This window comes from Danio rerio, chromosome 9 (genome assembly GCF_049306965.1).
Source record: "Danio rerio strain Tuebingen ecotype United States chromosome 9, GRCz12tu, whole genome shotgun sequence".
In the NCBI taxonomy this organism is placed as follows: Eukaryota; Metazoa; Chordata; class Actinopteri; order Cypriniformes; family Danionidae; genus Danio; species Danio rerio.
This window is the reverse complement of record NC_133184.1, coordinates 45,518,508-45,525,183: the sequence shown is the minus strand read 5'-3', so window position 1 is coordinate 45,525,183 and position 6,676 is coordinate 45,518,508.

The following is a 6,676-nucleotide window of genomic DNA, read 5'->3' as shown; positions in this document are numbered from 1 at the left end:
GGAGAGATAAAACGCTTTAGAAGGCTTGCGAGGACAGGAATGTTGATATTAAAGAAGCAACAGATTAGATTTGACTCCTATCTAAACAGAAATTATGACCTTGGAAAGTGTGTCAAAGGGAAAGTTCACCACAAAAAAAAGTAAAAAATTACAAAGCTGCATAGCTGGCTTTCTTTCGTGGAATATAAAGGGACTTGCTTAGCAGGATTCCCAAGCCGCTGTTTCCTTATAAAAATGGATGGGAGTCAAAGACTTAAGAATGTCAATAAAGAGTCAATGTGTGTATTGTATGAAATAGAAATGTGTAATGAAGCTGTTTTGTGAATATTAAAGTTTCAGAGATCAAAGTACATGATAATTGAACATATTTCCTAAAAATAAAGAACTGATTCCCAGGGTGCTTTCACATATGTGGTTCAGATCATTTGGTCCAGACCAAGGGCAACAAATGATGCATTGTAGCATTTCTCTGCCGTTTTGGGGTCCTTTTCACACCACACTGATTGCTTTGGTCCGAAAAATTTGAAAAGAACCAAAATACATTCATGTGACACAATTCACATCACTCATTGGCCAGATTTTATTGAACATGCTTCCTAAACTGCTTTTCGATTGGTCAGAATTAACATACAGGAAAATGCCAATGGAACCCCTGAAAGTAAACAAACTGGCAGACACAAAATGTCATTTATTACAATGGATGGACGACTGCGCTGACTGATTTTATCCCTGGCCATAGTATACTTTTTAGTTTATATAAATCACTTTGGACAAACTATACATTTTGAGAATAAAGCGCGGCTGCGGCAGGAAAACAATGTTTTAATCTATTACAAACAGCATCGCAAGTCAAATCAGGAGGAGGCATGAATTCATTTAGCTAAACTGCGACATGGTCATCTTGCGGAAATATTACCAACGATCCATTAGGTAATGTTTTTCCATCTCTCTCTCTCTCTCTCTCTCTCTGTTTTAAATTAATGGTAAAGCGCTGTCAACAAATATTTTTCCACCACATCCCATGATGCACAGCACATCAAACTACGGCAGCCGAAGTAGTCCAAAAAGGCGCAGTACTTTTTTTTGTTGTTGGGTCTGTTTTAGTTTGGATCATATTCTCGCCACAAACGAACCACTCCAGGGTTAGTTTGAAAGCGTACCGAGACCACCTCTTCAAGGAGGTCTCTGGATGCTTTTTTGGTCCGCTAGTGGTGCACTGTCAAGTGCAATTTCTACATTCACACTTCCCCAAACGATCTTCTCCAAGAGGGAAAACGAACTCTAGTGCTAAATTAGGCAGGTGTGAAAATCACCCTCAGACGCCCCATTCACACGGGGCTTCAGCGTCAACGCTTGACTGAAGGCGTGTCTGAAGTAGGGGCTAACACGATCGTTATAGCAGCGTCGGCCAATGAAATTCAGTCAGCAATAGGCCACAGCTGGTGTATTTGCATACAGTGATATGATTGGCTGACACTTCCATCAGCGCTTGAAAAGTTGAGCTAGTCCCAACTTCTGCAGTAAGCAACGCCTCTGAAGCAGCCCAGACAGATCCACAATGCTGTTCGGCAACGCCTGATGTCACCCATTCAGAATGAATGGGAAGCGTTGACGCTGAAGCCCCGTGTGAATGAGGCGTCAGTGATAGGAACAACGGCACTGTGAATAAACGGTATTACTAACAATGATACTTTTTTCAGTAACGAGTAATAATCTAATTACTGTTTCCCCCGTTACAACACTGTTAGTAAAGGGGGAAAGACAATAAAATGCGTGTTCGTTTCCATAATTAAGAACACTGATTGGTTTTAATGCAAGCAGCGTCTCTCTCCATAGGACCTCTCTTTCTCTGGGGTGTGTGTTTGGGGCTGGGATGGAACTCATAACCAACCAGTGATGATGATTGGTGTGTCTGAGAATGTGATGATTGGCTTAGATATAGTACATTTCTATCGTTTGCCAATCAGAGGCAGAGTGCAGGTGTTCAAGGAGTATCAGTGGCACTGGCACACACCAACGAACAGGAATAAGAACAATGGCAAATCCAAGATCAAAGGTAACGTTTGCAATCTGGAAATATTAGCACTCATTGAGGCGAAAGACAAGAATGTTTATGTATCGTGCAACTTTTATGATTAAAATTAGTGGCTATGCAGATGATAACGTGAGTTCTGCTACCAAAGGAGGAGACAAACCCACAATGTCAAAGTAAATAAAACTTACCCAGACATAATTAAACAAAATATTATCTAAATATATAGTTGGACATGCTGCTGTTGTCTCTCACATTGTCCAACATTAAAATAGTGTAGATTAGTGTACAATGTTTTTTATTTATTTTATAGTTATTTGACAAATTAGATTTTTTTTTAAAGTAGCGCAATAGTTACTTTCCCTAATTAGTTACTTTTATGTTACCCAGTTACTAACTCAGTTACTATTTGGGAGAGTTAACTATAACCAATTGCTTTTTTTAAAGGAACGTACCCAACACTGCTGATTATTAACTAGCTGAAATAAGTGGTCATTAATTCCCATTTCCTTTTTTTGTCTTTAAAGAACTACATGGTTTAGCACCATCATATTTATCTGATATCATACATTCCTACACTACATCCAGTTCTCTTAGATCCTGCAACCTTGGGTTTCTGTCTGTTCGCGGATCAAGGTTGAAACACAGCGGAGGCCATGCTTTTGTGATAGCAGGCTCAAAATTTTACCAGTATCAATTTGAATGGTGTCATGATTTGGTGTCAACTCAAAACACATTTTTTAAAAATGTGAGTCTAGTTTGAGTATATCTTATTGATGTATTGTTAGCATTTTGTACTTTATTCTTTTGTATTTAGGTCACTTGTACAGCACTTTGGTCAGCCCTGTTTTATTTATTTATTTTTTTATAAATAATAAGTGAATGAATGTATGAATGACTTGGATTTCATATATTTGCATGCTTGTCTGTATATTTGTGTGTCCTCTGGAGAATTTCTGCATTCATTTTAGAGTTATGCCTCTGGCTGACATAAAAATAACTATGTCATATCGTGTGTTGTCAATAAAGTATCACAAAACCCCCTTCTTTCAGGTCTACCTCAAAATTTCATTTGAAATCAAAATTCACAATGTTTGTTTTGCTAGTGCACATTGTTCTTGTCACATAACCAGCGATCGCTATCAAGAGATCGCTGGTTCTCACACGAACTCTCAGGACTACACTTTCGCATTCCCCAGGACTACACATTCATACATGCACTTCTCCCAGACACGCACGCCTGCTCATTCATCTAACTTGATTGCACTCACCAGCTGAATCCTGTCAGAGACTGATATCACATCACTTATAAGCCACTCATTCACTCACCCTGGTTGCCGAGTCTTGTTTGCTTTCAAGTGACATTACAACGCGTTTCCCTGTCTTGTTTCTCAGAGTTAACCCCTAGCCTTGTATTCACTGTTCTCCTGTTTAGCCGCCTGCCTTTTGACCTGTTGCCTGTTTATACGACTACGATTCTGGACTGCCTGCATATACCTGTTAACACCTAATTTGACCACTGCTTGCTTGACGACATTGAATAAACTGCATATTGGATCTTACGTTCTGTTGTGAGTGTCACTCCCCGACGTTACAGTTATACTTTAGGTCAGGGGTGTCCTGGAGAATTTATCTGCAACCCTAATCAAACACTGTTAATTAAGCTTATACTAGATAAACAAAACTTCATAGCACTTGTGTTGAAGCAAGTTGGAGCTAAACTCAGCAGGACACCGGCCCTCCAGGACCGAGTTTGGAAACCCCTGTATAGGTCAACATTTAATCCATGCAGCTTTATCAACAGAAACCAATACAGTCAAAACCAGTCTTTCAAACCAGCCTTCAATCAAAGGCTGAAGAATCAAAGAACCACTGATTCAGCTAAATCTTGTTAAATGTCCTACGGAGGGAAAAAAATTCCCTAAATTTTAGATTATCTTGCGAGTAAATTAATAGCACATTACATTTTTAGGTGAACAATTACTTTAATATGCTCGTGTGAACTGTACCTGTTAAAAATGTTTTGGTGTGCGTGTGTGGGTTTAGCTGTACTTGTGACATACCTGTCATTGGTATGTAAAAATAAAGCATATGCCCACCAGAATAAGGGATACCCCCTCAAAAAATTCCCAAATTACTTCTGAAGCTGTTTCATTGTAAATAAATGGTTATTATTTAGCAGCTAATAAATTAGCAAATAGTTCAGCTTATTAAAATTAGCTATTATAAAACAATAAAATCAAGTTATCAAATATCATTAACCTTTTCTTTACTGTATAACTTACACATTCCGATTAAAGAGCTCTGAATCAATTTATTAATTTACTTGGAATTTTTGTATGATTACATTAAGTAAGAGGTGTCACTTTATAAATGCACAGATCTAACGTTTTAATGAAAGCATTTGATTGCTTTCCTAACTTTTTATGCTCATTTAAGACCAAATTAGCTGTGTTTGAAAAAAAAAAAACACCAAGATTGAGATCTTCATCTCAATTGTCCTCACTTATATCATGAGATATCATAATGTCCCACTAGTGAGGACGTTTCACTACTAATATGCTTATAAATGATGTGCACTTGTTTCTGTGAGGACTGGCCAACCCAGGCTCATTCTGAAAGCGTACCGCTATATATATATTTCTGGAGACCGCTGAATATCTCCCAGGAGTTATGGTTTTTTTGCAGTTTTTGTTTTCGTGTATTTACCAGAGGTCGTTGTGTACACTTTTTTCAGATATCAAATTTCTCTTGCGAGTGCCATTTGCGCTTGCTGTTCTCATGTAAATCCATCAGAGGCAGCTGTCGAATGACTAACTGACCAACCAATCGACTGACGCACCCTCCCCTATACCCAACCAATAGTGTTTTTTAAAAGCACAGATTGACTGGCCACCCACCTCCATAAACCCAACCGACAGTTTTAAAAAGCAATCCAGAAAAAGAAACCTGTTTTTATAGCCCTTTCCTGATTTTTACCACGTTTTCAGATTTTGCAACATTCTCACCCTGTTATTTACTTGTTTATTTTATTTTTTGGCTTCTGTTTTTGCCTTGCCGACTTTCTAGAACCATTCTTCGCCAGCCTCGAACTCATGGTCAATTTCTCTCGGGGTCTTAAATCCACCGATGTACATGGCAAGCTACTGAGCAAACTGGTAACAGTGGGAAAAGCCGTCCATATGGAGGTAAACATAACAAGAAACGACATACCGCCCTGTGGCATTCTTTTTTAAGACGAAATGCAGCCATACGTAATTCTAGCTACATAATTTACGATCTCCAGAAATGTATATAGGGCTATGTTTTCAGAACGAGCCTATGTAGGGATTAGATTAGAGTAAGGGTAGAGTTAGGCCAGAGACCCTATCATTAACCTGATATAAAAACAATGGAAGTCAGTGTAATGTCCTCACTAAGACAGTGAAACAAACCTGTGTGTGGGCATGTGTGCCAGAAAAAATAATGTGGCATTTAATCTAATCCATTGTGAATTGACAAAAGTGGACACGATTAGTGAATTATGAGCCGTCTTGGAAGGTGCATAAGGAACGTAAAAAGAAGTCAATACTTAAGTACATGAATTATGATCATTTCATTTCCTTTTCTGTCTGTTTATTGCACAAGATGGTCTATAAATGCCATGTTGCATTGAGAGGCTGTTTCTGACTGAATATACTCATGTGTGCAGAAAAATGTATGGAATGACATACTTTTTTCCCCCTTCTTTTTTTGTCTTGTCTACAACAATGAAGGATGCAGTTTTTTGTCAAATGAAGATCCATGTAGGTTTGTGGCTGGATTGCTTGTGTTTAAACAGTTTGAATGCAATTTATAGTCTGCTGCTCAAAATCGATCTAAATAAAACCGGTCCTGTGTGTTTTAAAAGCCAAGTTATCTATACCTAAACTTCTACAAATGCACGATAGGATCAGTTGCGAAATAACTGTCCACATCCACACCTTTTTTATTTTTAGTAGATCTTAACTGTAGGTTTTTTTTAAGCAACACAGGCTTTTTATAAATATGAGTTTCAAGTTATATTTTTTTTTGTGAAACAGCAGGTTACAGTATGTTTGACTGTATAGTAACTGAAACTAAGACAGGTGCCGCATTGTAAATATGCTGATGTCACAGATAACAGACACTGATTGCTGTGCCGCCTTTCAGAACTGGTTCGTACCCTCATAGAAAACAAAACATGCACAAATATAGATATTGTTTTTTATTAAAGGGGTAACTATATAAGCTATATAAACTATAAAAATGTATATGCACTTCTAGGCTATATGTAAAAAAAGCTATACTCTAAATAAGCCAACATATATGTGCCTTGTTGTTGTCTCTCATCACCACGACTGCATGATGTGCATGTGTTTAAATCATTGCAAAGAACATATTTGACCAGTCTTTCAGCAAAGCCTTTATTGATGATATACTAATATGTCTGTGCTAGTTTGACACTAATTTAAGACACTCACTCACCTAAACTCACCGCAAATGAGATGGAGAAAATATCTTTAAAACAATGACTTGGGTCCCACTTTATATTAAGTGGCCTTAACTAATGTGTACTTACACAGGAAATAATAGTTTTAAATACATATATTTACTGTGTACTTATGCTTGATTAAATACATGTAT